General features: G+C 41.4%; 1 long non-coding RNA gene across 1 annotated transcript; it reads right to left on the bottom strand.

Moving 5' to 3' along the window:
- Positions 1–2,783: 2,783 nt before the first annotated feature.
- Positions 2,784–16,817, bottom strand: LOC120435507. The gene is made up of 2 exons (XR_005609782.1): positions 16,640–16,817; positions 2,784–2,918 (listed from the first exon to the last, which is right to left on the bottom strand). It is a non-coding gene; the product is annotated as an uncharacterized LOC120435507 (long non-coding RNA).
- Positions 16,818–21,685: the final 4,868 nt, after the last annotated feature.

Raw genomic sequence — 21,685 nt, 5'->3', positions numbered from 1 at the left:
TTCAGCTATAAAACGGAAAATTCCGTTTATTCACAGTATATTTTCTGTATCATTAACTGATATTTTCCGTTAATAGAAAAATTGAAATTTCTGTTTATATTACTATTTCCAAACACTTCTTTTCACTGTAACTCATTAAATATAGTTCTTTATATCCTTAAACGTACATTTCTATGCAATTACAACCTAGTACACCATATGCTCAAAAATTCATAAATTAAAACTTTTAAATTAATTTGTACTTCATACACAACAACATTGGTACAATTAATGTTAAATATTCTTTTATTCTCCTTAACTCAAACACTATACTAAAATATAACGACAGCATCCATCTTGTCATAAAACGACTAAACAGCTGATACATGAACAAAATAACTCACAAGCTTTCAAATTTAAGCATTTTTATTTCCTTGAAATCAGGTTGCCCTCATGTAAATGTGTTTATTTACATTCATTCAAGTGGCTACCAAGTGTTTTCTTCAAACAGGACACCTGACAAACAAAAATATAGTTAAGTCATATTTAACGATATGTTCACATTTAATAATATCCAGAGTACCTTTTAGTTAGAATCACTGCCTTGTGGTAGTTTTGCCTCAGCCAAATGGTTAAGGTGTGGTTTACATCTATGTCTGTCCACTTATGGTACAGTATACACATGTAGTCAGTTATAGCCAAACACATTTGATTACTGAATTGCATTTACTTCATTAATGAAGTGAATGTAATTCACATTTGTGTGAACATTTGTCCGAGATTAACTCTTTGGGGTCTTTACCTTACAGTATAACATACTTGACTGTTTAAGTCGTGCCACATGAATAAAACTGAACAGATCTAAAGAAGATGTTCCTGAACTTCGGGTTTATGCGAACAGGACGGATAGATAACCACAGAACCTTTCCCCATATGATAACTAAAGCACAAAATAAATTAAGACAGATTACTGTCCCAAACTTGAAGATAAAAGTGCATTTACTGGACTTGTTTTGTCAGTGAGGAGCAAAGTACAATTAGAAGTGCTTGTTCTGATGAAAAGTTAAACTGTAAACAGCAGCGTAGTGAATAAGGATCCTCAGCAGTGACAACACTTAAACATCATAGTTCAAAATCCTTAATGCACACCTTTTTCTCCACTGTGTTCAAATGCTCTTAGCTGTTTAAGTAGAGGAAAAAGTCTGACATATTTCACGACCATTAAATGTTAGACAAGGCTCTGAAAACGAGGTTACGGTTACAAACAAAAACCTCTGCTTGTGCGCACACACCCTAAATCACAACAAATAAGACAATAGTAAGACTAATTACTACAAAGTGACACCAGAGGCTGGAGAAGAGCAAGCATAAAGTGACACGTTGTGTGTGCACAATTTCTCTTGTTACCACTCTTCATATACCAGTGTGACAAAGTCCTGAATGCAGCCTGCATGTTAGTCCATCAAGGTCCATCTGAGCTTTAAATAAAATACACTCAGCTTTTCCTTGGATTTTTAGAGTTGCTCAGTTCATACAGGAACTGCAGCAGTCGGGTTAACGTGTCGCTGTGTTGCTTCTCCATCTCAGCCATTGAGACTAGTAGCAATTTATTCTGAGGAAAAAAGAGAAACAACAAGACATTTTTAAAAGTTTGTATTTTATAATTTTTTTACCTTGAACATAAACAACATAAACAAAAAAGGATTAGGATGGTGCGATATGACGATATATATCAGATGACGATATAAAAATGTCTATCGTTTCATATTATACGCTATCATTTGTTTTGTGGTGTTGCAAAATAAACTGTTTACGGCAATATTTTTTTCATGGTTGTGATGGTCACTGTAGTGGCTATATTATTTCTTAAAGTTCTCTCCTTCTCTTATACTTACAATAAACACACTCTGGACGGACTTCCACATAAACCTTTCACAATAAAGCTCAAGTTTCTGTTGAGACTTTTCAAAATGAACTGAAATGATATACATTATTCTCAAACATAAAATTTCAGAATATGCATCAAACAAATGACCTCAAATAAAAACATCAAGTAACTATAAATGGCGCTTACAGTCACCACGCCGATGAAGGCACAGAGAATACCAGCATGGCCAGCAAGGATGAGGCAGAACCAGCTAGCTCCAAGCAGATGGACCAGTCAAAACAAATCGAGGACCTTATTGTTAAACGAGGGGCTACCTCTGCAGCATGGACATGGTTTGGTTATGAAAAGTCTGACACAAACTGGTCCCCACCACCACTCAAACACGACAAACCTCTTTAACCACCTACACAAGAATCACATGAAAGAGTTTCGAGAGAGTTTACGAATGAAAAGCAAAAACGAGCCGTTAAGTGCTCAAAATAATCCTTAGACTCAAACGTTAGAACAGGCTTTTCCTCGCAGCACGCCGTGTAACAAATACTCAGAAAGAAAATGGCGGCCGTTTAAACTCATGTCTAAAAATGTATAGTTTCATGCATCGGTCAAAACACTCGACTCCAGGTACACGACGCCCAACTGAAAACACTTTACGTAAGTCGAGTTCACAGAATTCACAGTAATCACAAAATCACAGAATTTACAGAAAATGCACTATTTTGTGATATATATCGTTATCAGGAGAGATATGTCTTATATTGGGATACGAGATTTTGGTCATATCACACAGCCCTACAAAGGATTATAATTCACGTAGAGTTGCATACACATAACAGCATTCTGTTGCAACAAAAGCAGTTTATAATTGAAGTAACATACATACCTTGAAAAACTAAATCAATCACAACATTAAACTCACCTTGTTTCTGTGGAAAAGGTGATCAGGGTTTTTCTTCATTTCCTGAGACCAGCTGCTCTGGATTATCACCAGCTTGTATCTTCATCTTCTTTTTCACTCGGGGAAGTCTTTCCTTTGCTTGGCCATTGCTCTGCACTGGAAAACCAAAGTGTGTGATCAAAGGTGAAATAAGGGATATTTTTCCACTGCAGGATTTAGAGTGCTTCAAGTAGTAATAGCTGTTGATCCATTTCTCAAATAATCTCTAAGGATCTGAATTTTTAAGAAAGATACAAATATCTCTGCTTATATTTGGCTAAAAGCTTGATATAGACATAACAGTTTATAATATGTCAGCATCCCCCACAAGGCATATAAAGCTCCTGCACACCAGCACTGCGCTTACAATATAATTCAATCAAGATATAGTTATTATTGATTAATTATTGAATTTTTTTAGTAATAATTATTAGTATTTAATCACATTAGCACAGTGGGGTGACAAAAATATTCCACATACTAGAAATGCTGCTCAGCATTTCATAAATGACATTTTCAACAAATGTTGGAGTAAAAACACAGTTACAGGAAAAAATGTCTGTCTGCAAATATTAACTAAACATTTCTATGTGCTACAAAATAGACATAATTGTAAATGTAATGAGGTGAAACTATACTTTCAATAATATTACCACTACAGTCTGTTAACCACCGAAATAATCTATGCTGGTCAGCTAGCTAAAAGTCTTTACTTTAGCAGCCCAAATCAGAGGCTAACATTAGCATTTGCTAGCGTCAGCCAGGAAGGTCTGAGGCTTAAACTAGGGTTAGTGTAACTTTGCCTGAAACCCTTTAAAGTGTACAGTAGAGCCAACTGTAAAACACAGGTATTGATATAGCACTTATTAGTGTTGCGGGTTCCATTCTCTAGGGCAGGAAATACCGTGGTATCTCGTACTTCTCATGGAGGAATAAACCACATACACGTTGTTCGAGTTTTACATCCGAGGCACACGCCTTCCTTTGCGCCATCTTTTATTGACCACACACTTCCGTATTTATACCTTTCAGATTAAGAGCACATACATATTTGATAGGGCAACACCCCCACTTGCTCTTAACACTGTACATGACACATTTACATGATATACATACTTACATAACATTCACAGATTAACATTTATGTTCCAAACAAAACATGCGTAAACTTATCCATTTTCACTTTACTTACAGACTTAGTCATGATGTCTGCTACCATGTCTTCTGTTGCACAATATTCAACTTGTACTTCCTTCTCAGTTATAGCAGACCTAATACAATGATACTTGACATCAATATGTTTACATCTTTGACGGTTTATAGGATTTTTGGACAATGCAATTGCACCTTGATTATCTGCAAAAACAGTAACTGGTGAATAGTGCCTTTTCATGTCCATGCCATTAAGTAGCTGTGAGAGGTATAAGCTTTCTTGTACTGTGGCGGCCATCGCCATGTACTCTGCCTCGCACGTTGACAAAGCTACTGTAGCTTGCTTCCTGGTTTTCCAGCAAATGACTGGCCCATTTTTGGATAGTACAAAACAATAACCCGTTGTACTTCTCCTGTCACTCAAATCTGTGGCCCAATCTGCATCGCTGTATGCTATAAGATTTAAGTTTCCTTCTGTCCTTTTATAGCACAGCTCTTTGTTTAGTGTCCCCTTAAGGTAACGTAACACATGTTTTGCTGCTGTCCAATGATGCTCTTTTGGCTCAGACAGAGATTGTGACAGTTTACTCACTATCCAACTCAAATCTGGTCTTGTACATGTCATTAAGTAAATCAAACTGCCCACTAATTCTCTATATTTTCCTGAATCAACTGATTCACCTTGTGCATCAAAGTCATTTTTGAGTTCACAAGGAGTAAAACGTGGCTTACAGTCAGACATTTTAAACTTTTCCAGGACTTTTGTGACGTACCGTGTCTGGTTTAGTCTTATCTCATGGTTCTCTTGTATACAGTCAATACCCAAGAAATGTTTGAGCTCACCAAGATCCTTCATCTTAAATTTCTCATTCAACATTTGTTTCACGTTTCCAATAGCATCTTCACTGTTGGCAGCTATGATTACATCATCAACCCAAATGATAAGAATCACTGTCTCACTCACTGTCTGTCTGGAATATACACAATGGTCTACAGGATTTTGTTTGTAACCTTTTTCACATAAATGGTCATGTAACATCTTATTCCAGTTCCTGCCAGATTGTTTCAAACCATATAGTGATTTGTTTAGTTTGCAGACCAGTTTTTCACCTGTGTCTGATTTTACTTCAAAACCTTCTGGTTGCTGCATATACACCTCACAATCGATTGGGGCGTGCAAATAAGCAGTCTTCACATCCATTTGATGGAGTTTAAAGTTGTACTGTACTGCTAATTGCATCAGAATACGCACCGATGTCATATCTGCAGTCGGCGAAAAGGTTTCTTTGTAATCAATGCCTTGGCTATAGCCTTTAGCAACATATCTTGCTTTAAATGTTTTAGTCCGATTCGGGTTCTCTTTTATCACATACACCCATCTCCCTCCCACTGCATTTTTACCTTCTGGCAGCGTGGTTAGAGTGAATGTATTATTGTCTTTCAAAGATCTCATTTCATCTTCCATAGCGTCTGACCAACACTTAGAGTTCGATGACTGCATAGCTTCTTCAAATGTCTTTGGTATGTTATACATCACCCTGTAACAATAATCTACAGTCAGCGATGTTTGGTCATCTTCTGCAGTTTGGACATAGTCTTTCAGGTAATCTGGCCTTCTCCTGTTTCGTTTAGGATATCGTTCAGACTCTGTTCTGTCACTCTGTTTGTCTGAGTTTTGTGTGTCATTTATGCCATTGTCCTGAATACCACTTTCAGGTTCAAGGATCATACTTTCATTTGATCTCTGGTCATTCCCTGTTTTGTCCATTCTAGCGGGGTACTGCAAAATGTCCCCTGGAGTCAAATCATTATCTCCATCGTCATCATCCTGAATAGTCTGGGTTTGGTGCTCAACTACACTTTTAGTGAGGAACTTGACCAACCTATGTCTAAGAACTCGTCCTGTTTTAGGGTAGTAGATTAGATACGACGGACTGTTTTTATCGTAACCCACAAAAACCCCTTCGTCACATCTCGCATCTAACTTCTTTTTGTTGTGCCCGTAACCGTAGCAAACTGATCCAAAAATCCCCATCCTCGACATGTCTGGCTTCTTTCCTGTCAGCATGTAATAAGGGGTTTGCTTTGTGCGTCTGACGTAACACCTATTACGAATTACTGCGGCAGCCATAACAGCATAAGTCCATAATCTCTTTGGCAGGTTACTTTCAATCAACATACACCGTGCCATCTCAAAAAGTGTTCGCCATTGTCTCTCGGCAGTCCCATTCTGATGAGGCGAATCACGGCGCTGATGTCTCATGCTTTATCATGTTTTTATTTAACAATGTCTGAAACTCTTTAGATGTAAATTCAGTTCCATTGTCTGATCTAATTCTCTTTACCTGCCCATAGGGGGCGACGTCTGCCAAAAATCTTTCAGTTGCTTTTACAGTGTCACTTTTAGCCTTTAAAAAGTACACAAACATTGTGCCTGAGTAATCATCAGTAAATGCTAACGTGTACCTGAACCCGTCTTTAGCTTCTGGTTCTATTGGTCCAGCCAAGTCAGTGTGCACTAGCTCTAATGCTTCTTCTGCTCTTTCATCAGGCTCTCTATTCCTGGTTTGGATAAATTTCCTTTTATACACACTTCACAGTCTTGATAATGTTTAGCTTTACCTTTTATTTTCATACCCTCGGTAATGTTCTCTAGTTTAACCAAGTCTTCATAGTTACAGTGGCCGAGGATTTTGTGCCAAGTCTCTACATCATGACAGCCATTGCATTCGTCGTTGTCAACATGATGATCAGATGTAACACTGTTCAAATAGTATAGGCGTTCATATTCACTTATCTGAAACCTTGTCCCATTCTTATGGATAAGCTGGTTGCAGCCCTTCTTGAAGGTTACTGAGGCTCCTTTGGCCGTCGCCGCCTGGACCGAGAAGATATCTTGCGGGTAAGAGGGAATGTAAAGTGCCCCCTCCAGTGTCGCCTTCACCTTTCGTCCCTCGCTGTCTTGTAGATAGACCTCCACATCTCCCCTCTTCAGTGCGACCCCACTCGTCCCTCGTCCCCGTCAGCTAACTCCATGAAGTGTCTTCCAGGTGTGAACGTCTCATCAAAACTTTTGAATCTCTGAATGTCCGTAATAATGTGAGAAGTAGCCCCTGTGTCAACCATTAGGCCTCTCTGTTTCAGCCCTTGATTTACACAGTCTTTAGCTTTGAACACGAAACTATGATCTTCTGCATCAGTTACGTGTTTAGCAGTAATCTTCTTTAAATCGGCGACAGTCACTGTCCTTATGCATTGAGCTTTTGCAGTAACCGCACCACTGCTTCTCTTTTTGTTCTTTCCTTTCGGCCTTTATGTAACACTCACGTGCTATATGACCCTTTTTCTCACAGTTGTAACATATGATTTCTGCATTCCAGTTATTTGCCTTCATCACATTATCTTCAGAACATGTGGCCTTTTCGGTGCTCTCATAGCTTCTTAATTTAGCTTTAAATTCACTAAATGTCATTGCTTTGTCACTGTGGGTTACGTGTATGGAGAATGGCTTGAAAGATTCAGGCAACCCTTTTAACACCATTGCAATAAGCAGTCCATCACTTAATGTCTCTTCTGCATTCCTCAGAGCTGTAATGGCAGTCTCAGCCCTTATCATATAGTCTGTGACGCTCTCACTGGGCGTTTTCTGTAGCGACGTTAGCTCTGTGTACAGGCTAATCACACGTGGTGTCCCCTTACCAGCGTAGTGCTCTCTCAGAATCTTCAACGCTTTCCGTCCGTCATCCCTGGCATCTCTCATCACAAGTGAAAGACTTCTATCATCCAATACCTGGATTAGCTCTGCATAAGCTACTTCATTTTTTTTTTTTTTTTTTTTTTTTTTAAACCTGTCCCGTTTGGTTCTTTTGCCATCAGAATTATTGTCTAAAGGCGAAGAAAGATGCCCAACGGATTTACTTTACCAAATGGACCATCCCAGCCTTGCCGTAATGGTCCATCTGATTCACCTTTTATTGTTTATTTTATTTTCACTTGCTGAATACGGGACAGACTTGACTGGTGGAAAGAAAGGGGAGAAAGAAAGAGGGAAAGAAAAAAAAAAAAAAAAAAAAAACACCTGAGAAGAGGGACGGGGAAAAAGGGCAAAAAACAAAAACCAACAGAATAAGCAGACAAAAAAAAAAAAAAAACATATCGATCACCTGGATCACCTGTTGAGAAAGAAAAAAGAAAGCAAGCAGAGGAAGACAAGAGTAATAAACAAGATCACAATGATATATGGGAATATGACAGTAAATACTAAATATTAAACATTATGGTGCAGCACGTGAGATCGACAGCGCACAGTGTGCTTTGAGGTAGGAGCCCAAAAGGGTGTAGTTTGTGTGTGTGATCACCCGTGTGTACACCTGTGAGCATGAACGCGCTTGTTTTTAAGAGGTTCCTTCATGTAATGATCTGCTAGAGGGTGTGGGGGGCCACTGCCCCGACCTCCAGGGCATGAAGCAGGTATGGAGGAGATCAAAACTCCAGACATCCAGAGGCCCCCAGAACACAAGAGACCAAGGAAGACCAACAGAGGGCAGCCGCCCACTATCCCAGAAAGAGCTGAGGAGAGTCCCAGATGAGGGGTCACCCAGCAGCCGCGGAGCAGAAGCCAGGGGGTTGCAGTGATGTGCCCGTGAGCTCCGCCGGCAGCCAGCTGTGCCTGAGTGACCGAGCCCGGGCCGAGAGGCCGAGGCACCCCATCCCAGTGGTGGCCCGAGCGAGCCCCAGGCTCCATGCCCCGATAAGCAGCCGCCAAGGAGTGAGCCGGTGGGTACCTGGGCGCCCCCCGGACACAAAGAACCACCAACGCACCGATGTCTGAGGGCGTCTGCCACCGGCAGGGAAAGTGGTGGGGGGAGATGGGCCTCCAAACCTTGGAGGGCCTGAGATGTCCCCAGAGAGGTGGGGTCTGATACCCAACCTGACATATAGACACAGACAAACAGGCACACACAGATACAAACATCTATTCCCACCCTCATGCTCTCAACACTCACCCAACGTGGAGACAGACATAGAGAGACACTGTACACACAATCACACTCCCCAAGCGTACTCTAAGCCCCGGGTCTAGGTACCCTTGCCCCTGGAGGGGGAAACTGCGCCCAGACCCAGGTGGTGTTACCCTTTTCCCTGCGGTGGGAGAGAAGCAGACCGCCCGACTCCGCAGCAGCAGGGAGGCCCCACATTCCAGACCCCAGTCGGACGGCCAACTCCTCCTCCTAGCCCCCCGCTCCAGCAGGCCGCAGAGAACGGGGTGTAGGAAGACTCAAACCTCCCTCCACCCGCTCATATGTAGTGTTGATGTATGTGTGTTCTAAGGTGCATTTAAAACCCAGGAGGGCATGGAGCTACCTGCCAGAGCAGCAGGTAAGCGCATAGCCCCTCCTGCTAGCCCTCAATGTCTACGTGTATTTAAAATTGAGAGGTGGGCAAAGGCGCCAGGGGTGAGGTGTACACCCTGATGGTGAATGGAATCCGTGTAGCGTGCCCACCCCAAGATCCTATATGTATGTGTAATGAGAGTGTGAGTAATGTGAATGTCTAAGTTGTGGGATAAAATTGAGGCAGAGGCAGCCAGAAGGGGACAGAGGGGGATGTCTCCTCTGCACCCTGGTGACACACCCCTACCCCAAGGCCCTGCATGTGTGGGTGATTGTGGTGGAGCGGGAAGAGGGAGGCAGCTGGAGATGGGAGGGAAGGAAGGGAGGGCAGTGACCCCTCCTGGGGTCAGCTCCCCGCTGACCCCAGTAGGCACCCCCATACTCTGCAACCCGCCAGGGAAAGGGGGCCCAGGCCCATCCAGACCGGGGCCCAGTGGAGCAGCGCCTCCCGGCCCCATGGAGCCCGGGACAGTCCACCTGACCCCACCACAGAGAAAACTGCACCCACCCCATCATCCACTCATCTTCCAGACTACACAAGACAATAGACGCCCAGGCTGAGATCTTCCTCCACCTCTCCTGTATCTCCCCCTCCTGCAGAGAGAGTTCCTGAAGAGAGGAAGGCTCCTGCAGGATGTGACAACCTCCCCCACCAGTTGAAGAGCCCCCCAGGTGGTTCGATGCACAGGTGGCACCCTGCGCCAGGACTGGGCCCCATACACCCACCCGCCCACAACCCCAGCAACACACCAACCAGGACCCAAGCCCCTGAGGCTTGGCCAGGGCCCCAGCCCAGAGACGGAGTGCCCCCAGAACCTCACGCCCATCCCGGACCCACCCAGGGGCAGCCAGGCTACCAGGTCAGTAACCCACGTCCGTCAGCACAGACCCTCCCCTAGCCCTGCTGCACGCAGCCACGAGGAAACCGTCACCTAAGAGCCAACAGAGCCCCTAATTGGCCATGACCGCTACCCCGGGTTGAGCCCCCAAGGAAGATGCTCCCGGGGAACCCCCGATGCCCTAAGCCTGTCCCTACCCCACACCAATCACAACAGTGAAGGTGGGACCAAACTAAGACCCCCACCCCACTAGGTGATGGAGCTGATCAAAGGAGCCCAGAGCAATTGATCTGATGTGGTGGCAGAGGCTGTATCAAGACTAATGTGATCTAATAGATAATTTCTATATTGGTTAGAATTAAGATTATTTTTATTTTTCCAGTTCATGAGGACTGTTTTCTTGGCTATGCATAGGGCAGTGAAAACCATATGGGCTATATTCTTTTCGGAGTGACATTATCTAAGCTGCCCAACAAACACACTAAAGGCGAAGTTGGAATGTTACATTTCAGACACTTTGATAAGTCTTCACATATCTCACGCCAAAACTTCTGAACCGTGGACAGAACCAAAGAGCGTGGATATAATTGTCCGTGTATTGGTTTGGCAGTGTGAGCAGTTGTTGGTAGACGTAAAGCCCATCTTGAACATCCGATGACCTGTATAGTGTACTCTATGTAGTATTTTGTATTGAATTAATTGAAGACTGGGATTTCTAATTAGATGAAAAGTTTTAAGCAAATCTGAGACCAGAAGTTTTGGTCAAAGTTAACTGATAAATCCGCTTCCCATTTTGCAATAGGAAGTGATATTGATTCATCTGTTTTAGAAAGCATTCTGTATATTTTGGATAGTAATTTGGGGTTTTAAGAGTAAGAAATTGAACCACACTTGGTGGTGTTTGTAGTTCAACTTGACCCGGTTTAAATCTCTTTTTACTATGGATTTAATTTGTTGATATTCTAAAAATCTTTTCTTGTTGATCCCATATTGTGTAACTAGTCTGTCAAATGAAATAAATTCTGTTCCTTCTAATATATGTTCTAAGTATTTGATTCCTTTACTACTCCAATCTGAAAAGTTTATCATATTATTGTTTTGTAATATGTCAGGGTTGTTCCAGATAGGTGTACGCTTTGCATGGGATTAATGAAGACTCAGTCAGCTTCAGAAACTCCCACCATGCTGTCAGAGAGGAGCTGATGTTGATGCTTTTGAAGCATTCATGTCGTTGGATGTTTGAGCTGATAAATGGTAGATCTGAAATCTCTAGATTATTGCAAAGTGCTTGTTCTACATCTAGCCAAGGTTCATCTAAGAGGGTATGTTTTTGCCATCCTGAGATAAACTGAAGCCTGTTGGCTAAGTAGTGCTGAAAGTTAGGTAGTTCTAATCCTCCTTTATCCTTGGTCTTTTGTAATGTTTTTAAGCTTATACGTGGGGGTTTATTTTTCCAAAGGAATTTGGACATATATGAATCTAGAGATCTGAACCAATCTTGCGGGGCGGTTTAGTTGGGATCACTGAGAATAAATAATTTATTTTTGGTAATACCATCATTTTTATAGCGGCAACCCTTCCCATGAGTGATATGGGTAGACATTTCCACCTAGCCAGATCACCTTCTACTTTCTTTAAAAGTGGGATATGGTTTAATTTAGTTAGATCTGCAAGCTTGGGAGAAACATTAATACCTAAATATTTTATATTTCCCGATTGCAGTGGAGTAGAAGAGGAATTATGGAAGGAGCAATTAATCGGAAGGACTGTAGATTTTGACCAGTTAATTGAGTAATCTGATATTCTTGCAAAAGAGTTTATCAGTTCAATCACCCCAGAGATATTGGTTTGTGAATTTTGGAGAAAGAGTAACACATCATCCGCATAAAGGCTGATTTTATGTTCCACGTTCTTGCATTTTATGCCCTTAATTACTGAATTCTGTCTAATTGCTGCTGCTAGTGGTTCGATAAAAATTGCAAACAGTGAAGGGAGAGTGGGCATCCCTGCCTGGTGCCCCTCAGGAGACAGAAGCTGGAGGATGTCTGGTCATTTGTTCTGACACAAGCTGTTGGGGAATTATATAATATTTTTAACCAGTTGATGAAAGAAGATCCAAAACCAAATTTATGTAAAGTTGCAAATAGAAATTTCCAGTTAACTCTGTCAAACGCTTTTTCTGCATCTAAAGAAAATATTGTAGTTTCAAGATTTTTACTGTATGAGTAGTCTATCAAATTAAGTAATCTACGTGTGTTAGTTGATGAGTGCCTACCTTTTATGAAACCAGTTTGGTCAGGATGAATTAAGAGGGGGGTTATTTTCTCTAGTCTCTTCGAGAGAGCTTTGCAGATTATTTTAAGGTCTACATTTATAAGGGATATTGGACGATAGCTTGAAGGATATACAGGGTCTTTGCCTGGTTTTAGTAAGAGACTGATATTTGCAGAGTTCATATTTGGTGGTAGTCTGCCATTTTCTTTGATTTCCAACAACGTTCTGTAAAAAACTGGTGCTAGAATCGTCCAGAATTCTTTGTAGAATTCTGCAGGAAAGCCGTCTGGACCTGGAGCCTTATTATTGGGCATACTTATCAGGGCTTCCTGGAGTTCACCTGATGTCAGTGGCGAATCCAGTGCCATTGCTTGAGTGTCTAATAATTTTGGGAGAGTTATGTTGTCTAAAAACTGATCAATTTCCTTTTTAGATGGGTTTATTTGTGGTGAATACAACGTTTTATAGAAATCCCTGAAAATGTTGTTTATTTGTTTCGGTCATATACTGTGTTCCCAGATGAATCTTGAACAGCACATATAGTTGTTTTTTCTTTATTTATTTTTAGCTGGTTTGCTAGAAATTGACCGGATTTATTACTATGTTCATAATTTTGTGTTTAGTCTTTGTACTAAGAATTTTGTTTTTTATCAATTATCTCATTTAATTCTAGTTTTGTTTTGCGATTTTGTTCAGTGTTTCCTGATCTTGGTGGGACGCGTAGGCTTCTTCTAGTGATTTGATGGTTTTTCTAATTCCTGAATATTTTTGTTTTCTTTTTTCTTTTTATGTGATGAGAAAGAAATTATTTTACCTCTCATCACAGCTTTCCTGCTTCCCATAAAACAGAAGCTGATGTTCCGGGAGTGTCATTAAAGTCTAAATATGAAGTCCACTCTTTTTAAAATATTTAATAAAGTCTTCATCTTTAAGCAGAGATGTATTAAATCTCCAGTTTTTACTTGGCGTAGTATTATTCTTGTGCATTAGTGTTAAAGATACAGGAGCATGATCGCTGACAGCTATAGGATGAATCTCAGTGTCTGAAATGTCACTCAGCAGTGAGCTGCTGACCAAAAAAATAATCCAGACGAGAGTGGAGTGATGAACATGTGAGAAAAAGTATATTCCTTACTGGTGGGGTGAAGGGAGCGCCATGCATCGCAAAAAACCAAAGTCGCTCATATACTGTTTGATTATATTTGTGGACTGCCAATTACGCTGAGTTCCTGCTGTATTGAGCCTATCCATTTCTTCATTTAGTCCAAGGTTGAGGTCGCCTCCAAGAACAATTGTGCCATCTAAGTGTTCAGAGAGTGCACTGAAAAAACTGTGAAAGAATGAGGGATCATCAACATTTGGACCATATACACTTACAATACATAGCTTTTTATCAAGTATAGATAGTTTAATGATTAAGAATCTGCCTTCTGGATCTATAACTGTATCGAGTACTGTGAAATTAATATTTTTATGTATTAAAATTGCTACTCCCTTTGTCTAGAATTATAACAAGCTGAGAACACATTAGGAAACTCAGGTGTTTTAAGTTCATTCGAACCTCTAAGAGGTCTGTGGGTCTCTTGTAAAAGGACAACATCTGCCTGTAGTTTTTGAGTTGGTTAAATATTTTTAACCTCTTTTCTCTGGAGCCAGCTCCATTTACATTCCATGTAACGAATCTTAGTGCACCCATAGATGTCTGTGTATAACTAGGGGTATGCTGTGTGTGTCGCTTAGACAGGTGGAGAGAATACATCACTTGTTCATAAATAAAGAGAGGAGAGAGAGAAAAATGTGTGGCGAGATGCTCCTGAGTCTGACTATGTGTGTGCATAGTTACTAATATGAGTACGCTTGGCTTAAGTGTGTGTATCCTATACGACTGTGTGCGCTGTCTGACTGATGTAAATGTGCTGCCGTTGAGTGCATGACTGTGCGTGATCGTGCTGTGCGTATGTGTCGAAATAAAGGATGTTGTTTGTGGATGAGTGTGGAAGCAGGTGATCGAAGCAGTGAAAGAAAGAAAGAAGAAAGAAACAAACCAAGGACAAGTGTGAGCAGCATAAAAACAAGAGGAGGAAAAGGAGAGAAGAAAAAACAAGAAGAGAAAAAAAAGAAAAGAAAAAAAACCGGAAACATTCCAATCAAACCATTGACGGAGAGTGACGGTGTTAATACTGATATGATATCACACTTAAGATGCGATTTGATACTAGTAAGTTAAACAGATGTTAATGCAAGTTAGTGTGAGTGGATGGGGAAAGGCTGTAGCAGATTCTTATCTGGTGTGAAGTTAATACAGCCACGGAGTGATGTCGGGTCGCGGTGGAGCTGTCCGTCCACGCACAGCCGGTCCACAGCGATGACAGCGCTGGAGCCCTTCTGGATGAAGCCGCGTCGGATTGGGAAGAGGATCCTGCGTCGTTCCAGGATCTCTTTGGGGAACTGGTCGTTCACGCTGAAGTCTGTTCCTTTTAATTCCCTGCCGCGGCTTTTCACATGTTCCTTTTGTTTGAAGTGGCCGAATTTGGCCACGATAGGACGTGGTCTCCCGGCTGCAGCCCGAATAGGGCCGAGGCGATGCACCCTATCGAAGACGATGTTCTTCACCGTGTCCTCCGGCAGCTTCAGGTGGGTTTTGATGAAGCTTTTTACCGTGGTCTCCACGTCCTCTCCAGCGGCTTCTGGAATACCAGAAAATACCAGATTATCACGCATGCTACGAGCTTGTAGATCAATAACTGTTTCTTTTATTTTTTTATTTTCTCTATTGAGCTGGGTAACATTTTCTGTGAGACATTTCACCGACTCCCTTAGCGTGGCATTTTCAGCAGCGAGCGTTTCCACCTGCTGCTGGCTGAACTCCAGGGATTCTCGCAAGCATTTAAATTCCCGGTGAAGAAGCTCCACCAAGGACAGCCTTGCGTCGAAAGTGGACAATCGCTTGTCGATTGACTCCAGTATGTCGGCAATATCTTTGCCGGCTGGCGATGTTGTGCCGGGGGAATCTGCCGGGCGAAGTCTTTTCGACGATGGCGTCTCAGATTTAGCAGGGGAAGCTGCACACTGGGCCTTCTTCATCACTAGATCCTGAAAGCACTGATCAATATAATCTTGGAGAGCCTCTAAACTCTCCCCGTTGTTCTCCAGGGTGCTGGAGATTATTTAGACAAATAACGTTAGTTGTAAGACAATTGATAAATGTATTTGGTAAGATTGAAGCTTAAAGGAATTTATTCAAATCTAAACTACCATTCGTTTTAATTTTCCGCCAAAATCTCCGGCGTCTGACGTCAGTTACAACATGAGTCCCTTACCTTGTCCGTCACTTACCTCCTCACTTCCCCTTCCTTACCTCCTCTACTACTACTTCTACTTCATTTTTGTCATCCAAGTCCTTGTCGTCTTCATCCGACTCGCCGGGCTCGTCCAAAATGGTGGCCCTTAGCCCAAGTAGCCGCAGGTATCCCAGGAACTTTGTTTCCCACAATTCATAGTTTCTCTCGTCCCCGTCGAAGCACAGACGGTTCCACCGGCTTCCCACATCCCTTCTGGGCCCATAACCTGTTGCGGGTTCCATTCTCTAGGGCAGGAAATACCGTGGTATCTCGTACTTCTCATGGAGGAATAAACCACATACACGTTGTTCGAGTTTTACATCCGAGGCACACGCCTTCCTTTGCGCCATCTTTTATTGACCACACACTTCCGTATTTATACCTTTCAGATTAAGAGCACATACATATTTGATAGGGCAACAATTAGAGTCCTAAAATAATTTCTTCCTCTCTATACATACCATGAAGTTCCCACTTTTCCCAGTTAGCTACATCGCTGACTTTCGCTAATTAGCTAGTTAGTAGTCACAGCTGTGTAATACCCAGAGAGACACAGACAGCTAACTATAATATTTATGAAAACTGATTCAGCCACTGAAGGGCAAAACTAGTGGTATCACAGTAAAAATTATTTTTAACATTAACTAAAATGAAAAGCTTAAGTCATGTTAAACCTAAATAACAATTATTTAAAAAATGAGTCAGCAAAATATTCCTGAGTTGTCTGGAGACAGCCAAAACCAGTTAACAAATAAATTAACAATTCTTTCTAAATAAAAATGCGGAGTCTTTTGAAAAAAATTATTTTAATAAAAGAAAACATGAGTTTTAATACTTACCACGGAAATTTGAAGGCAGTTTCTCCAACTCCAGAGTCCAAAATCCAGATGAAGCCTGAAAGAAGTCTAATGGCTGCTCTTGCTCTGACTTTTCCCTCCTTTTTTGGGTCCTTTTTCCCACAATGCATTGCAGTAGTTGAGAAATACAGAAAAATACCTGTAAATGACTAATACGGAAAATTCCTTCACGTTAGTTATATAATAAAATACTTGATTCATTCATACTGCATTCAGTTAATGAAATATTAATTCATAACTAAAAAATATGAAAATTGTGTTATAACATATCTCTAATAGGTTATGACATAATCAAAATATGTCAGAAATTTGTTACCGGTTTTAGTACCTGATGAATGTAATTTTGACAGGAAGTTTTGTTAAATATTCTTTATCACACTCACACCAAATCTGAAGGAATTCACTACTTCGTTGCCACATATCAGTGATGTCCAAGACAAAAATAAACACATCAATAAATAAAGAAGATTTTAAGCTGAACCAAAATCAGCCAAGTTACTCTACTCTCTGTTTATATGGATATATTGTTTACATGCTACCAAAGCCTGCTCATATGTGAACAAAATCGTGACTACAAGTTTGCTGAAATAATAGCGGTTCTACTAACAAGACCTTCTCCTTGGCTATTGACTCTGGAAAATCAAAGGCAGATATTCTTTACAGAGATTAAGTGAAGCCAAAAACAGTACTGACTGAGCTGCATTTTTTTTTTCTTATTTAAGTGTTTGAGCTTTTGAAAACCAAGGAAATGCTCAGAAAAATTGAATTGGAGCGGGAAACTTTTAAAATTCATGTCACGGGTAAGAAAAAGAGACTCCTACACTGCAACTGTGGACTTTGAATTTTGTTTATGACCTCTGCAATTTAATCACATAACATGATATTTCTCCTAAACTTTTACTTTCCCAACATTCATTTTCTATTCTGTTTTTTTGTTTGTTTTGTTTTTGTTTTATTTTTTTCAGAGAGATTGCCTGAAATCAAACCATGCAATACAGTGACGCCCACATGTCCATTGCAGCCTGAAATTAAAATAAGTAAGTTATTAACTTGTCGCCATGACTTGTATCTGCAGAAAGAGATGGAATAAAAACATATACAGGATCAAAAGAGCATCCTGCTACCCCAGAATAAAAAGAGAGACGATTATGCTGAAAAATTTATTGAGTAAACCTTTTTAAATTTCTTTTTCATAACAGTAACACAACCTTGCAGCACAATAAAGCCTACAACCACAACCTCACAACCTCCTGAAGTAAACATGAGTAAGTTTTAGATTTTTGTCTTTGACATGTTTTTTATCCTGTGATTGAAATAAAGTTGATGGACTGACAGAAATGATAAGATAAACTGTAACTGCAGGACAGAGGCACCTCCTTCTGCCTCCAAATCACACAAACATAAACATGATTTGTTCCACCTGAAGATATATCTTCCTGTAATCTCTTCAAAGATGAACCATGTTATAAATGTGAGGATGACTGGAAGGAACATGGAGGAAATTGCTATTACTTCTCCACCAATTCATCCTCCTGGAATGAGAGCAGAACTGTATGTAAAAGTAAAGGAGGAGACCTGGTTAAGATAGACAGCGAAGAAGAGCAGGTATAAAACATTTCTGCAGGTTCATGTCTCACCCTGATGTTTCATCATCACACGAAAGATTCCCAAAATAATTTAATCAAATGTTCCTGTTTAGAATTTCTTGAGGAAAAATCTTCAACAAAAAATGGAGATACATGACATCCCTTTCTGGATCGGACTGACAGACTTAGCAGAAGAGGGCAGATGGTTGTGGGTGGATGGCTCCCCACTAAATGAAAGGTTTGATTCAATCCAATTAGATTATACTACATTATACACACACACACACACACACACACACACACATACATACATATGTATATATCTATCTATATATATATATATACATGTATATATATATATAGATAGATATATATCATATATATCATCTATTCACAACAGTAGTCACCTTAAGGTGCATTATACTGTGAGGAAAAAGGAACCGCAAAAATCAGACAATCCCAGTAGCATTTTATTAAAGTGAGTGAGGAGGTAAGTGGAAAGTGAAGAAAGAGAAGAAACACACACAGAGACCAGGACAGACCACAAACACAGGGAAAGAGAAGACAAATTTTGTGATATCCAATAGTGGTGTATAAAAAGACTAAACACATTACAAAAACACTTTTGTTCATTTCCAGAATCAAAGTTCAGCTTTTACTTACTTACTTAACTTGACTCTTAACATTCTTTCTGTTTTTCATCCTTTAGTTTGACATTGTGGAAGTTTTTGAGCCCGATGATTGGAAAGGGAAAGATCCTGATGGAGAGGACTGTGGGAGGATGGGGTCAGTGTATTGGTATGATAATTCCTGCAAAAGATCTCGTAGAAGTATTTGTGAGAAATCAGCAGTGGCTGTGTGTGTCTAAAATTCAGTTCAGCATAAAAAAAAAACAGTGGAAGTAAAGGACACATTGAGACAATTTTCCTAAAGCTAATGCTGCAAACATTTAAAGCTTCCATTCAGAAATGTTTAAAGAAAAAAAATGTGTATGTGTCTAAAATTCAGGTCAGCATGTATTTTTTTTTAAACAACTTGAGTAGAGTATGTTAAGCTCATACCACAAACATTTAAAGCTGCCTTTCAGAAATGCTCAAAGAAGAAAAAAATCTGTATCATGTATAATAAAATAAATGTGAATAAATATTATGTGTGCAATGTTTTCTTATTCATCTATTATCCCTTGATGTGACTGAACTGGTGTTATGCACCTAATGACAAATGAGGATCAGAAGTATGCCGCATGTCGACATCTGAAACTTTTGCCTGTAAGAAACTTAAACTACATAAACAGACTTCAATATTACTCGATCAACTCAGGAGGGGAAAGTAGTGCTCTACTCACACGGTGTGTACTGCAGGTGGGGAAGTTTTGACTTCTATTGAAGACATAATCTGGAGGTGGAAGGAGTACTTTGTGGACTTCCTTAATCCCAATGACATGCCTTTGCTAGAAGAGGGGGACAACTCGCCCATCACTAGGGGCAAGGTTACTGAAGAAGTTAAACAACTCCTTTGTGGCAGGCCCCATGGAGGGGATGAGCTACAGCAGGGGTGTCAAACTCCAGGCCTTGAGGTCTGGTGTCCTGCAGGTTTTAGATATCACCCTATTTCAACACACCTGAATCAAATGATTAGTTCATTGCCAGGATTCTGGAGAACTTTAAAACATGATGAGGAGGTAATTTAGCCATTTAAATCAGCTGCATTGGATCAAGGACACATCTAAAACCTGCAGGATACCGGCCCTCGAGGCCTGGAGTTCGACACCTGTGATCTAGATGTTGTAGAGCAGTCTTGGTTGACATGCTTCTGCAATATCGCATAAAGATCTGGGGTGGTGCCACTGGACTGGCAAATTGGGGTATTAGTTCCCATCTTTAAGAAGGGGTGTGCTCCATCTATAGGGATCACACTCCTGAGCCTCCCGAGGATGTCTACTCACAGGTACTGGAAGGAGTTTGTTCATTAATTGAACCTCAGATCTAAGAGGAACAATGGGGTTTTCTTCCAGGTCGCAAACTCTGGACGAGCATGGGTGAGAGTGTGTGGGAGTTTGCCGAACAGGGTTCAATGCCCTGTTCAAGTCCACAAAATACAGTTTGTGGAACTGAAAAAGACATTCAACCGCATACCTCGGGGTATCCTGTCGAGGGGGCTCCAGGATTCTGGGTTGTCTGGCCATGCAGGTCTGAAGGAATGGCCCTTAGCTGAAAAAGGGTGGAGCATCCACTCTGGGTCAGGAAGAAGTTGCTGCCCCAAGTGGAGGAGTTTCTTGGGATCTTGTTCACAAGTGAGGGAAGTTTGGAGTGGGAGTGGTCACAGCTGCTGTGATGCTGACACTGACACTGCTGACCTACAGTCACGAGTTCTGGATAGTGACTGAAAGAATGAGATTGTGGATATAAGCAGCAGAAATCAGCTTTCTCTGAAGGGTGGCTGGCCTCTCCCTCACAGACAGGGTGAGGAGATCAGCCATTTGAGACGGGCTCAGAGTAGAGCCGCTACTCCTTCTCGTTAAAAGGAGACAGTTGAGGTGTTTCAGGCATCTGATCAGGACACCCCTTGGGTGAGGTATTCTGGGCATGTCCTACCTGGAGGAGGCCAGTGGTTAGACCCAGGACACACTGGGGAGATTACATCTGTCGGCTAGCCTGAGAAAGCTTCTGTTTTCCCCTGGATAACCTGGAAGTGGTGGCTGTGGAGAGGGAGATGTGGGTTTCTCTGCATTGGTTGCTGCCCCCGCGACCTGGCCTCAAATAAGCAGGCAAGCGGGTGGGCAGACCTACGGACGCACAGACAGATGGACAGACGGACGGACAGGCTGATGGGTGGATAGAGAAGTTGTAAAAACGTAAAAACGGGTAACTGATCAACTGTAGATCAATGGTTTATTTGAAAAATTCCATTCAAAATTGAGCAGTTTCACCTCTTGTTATAGGCCATATAGCCAGTTGCTTAAAGAAGGCTCAGCAGTGGCTGGATTCCTCCATGTCCTGAGGAAGAATAACCTGGACCAGAAGGTGCTGGCTTTCAACTGCTCCTCAGTGGAGCGCATGCTCTCCTACTCCCTGGGTGTTTGGTACTCAGGGGCCACTACTGAGAACAGGAAGGCTGCGCTGAGGGTAATTAGCACCGCCATCACCAGATCCTTCTGTCACAGGAAAACCAGGCCCATTACAGGTGACTCCTTGCAATCTGCCCACCACCTGTTTGACCCGCTGCCCTGTGGTCGGTGCCTCAGGTAAATCAGGTCCTACACCTCCAGACTCACAAACAGCTTCTTTCCCTGTGCCATTCAGACTGTCAACAAACACTATTTTCCCATACACCACCCTGCCCACCACCCTCATTAATCTGAGCCATGATTTGAGTAAAGGATGAGATAAGGGTAACAGGAGCAAGTCTGTGACCCTCATAACCCAGACCACTCACACACGGA

The sequence above is a fragment of the Oreochromis aureus genome, linkage group 22 (assembly GCF_013358895.1).
Source record: "Oreochromis aureus strain Israel breed Guangdong linkage group 22, ZZ_aureus, whole genome shotgun sequence".
Taxonomy (NCBI): Eukaryota; Metazoa; Chordata; class Actinopteri; order Cichliformes; family Cichlidae; genus Oreochromis; species Oreochromis aureus.
Note: the sequence above shows the minus strand (reverse complement) of the source record. Positions and strands in the feature narration are given on the sequence as shown.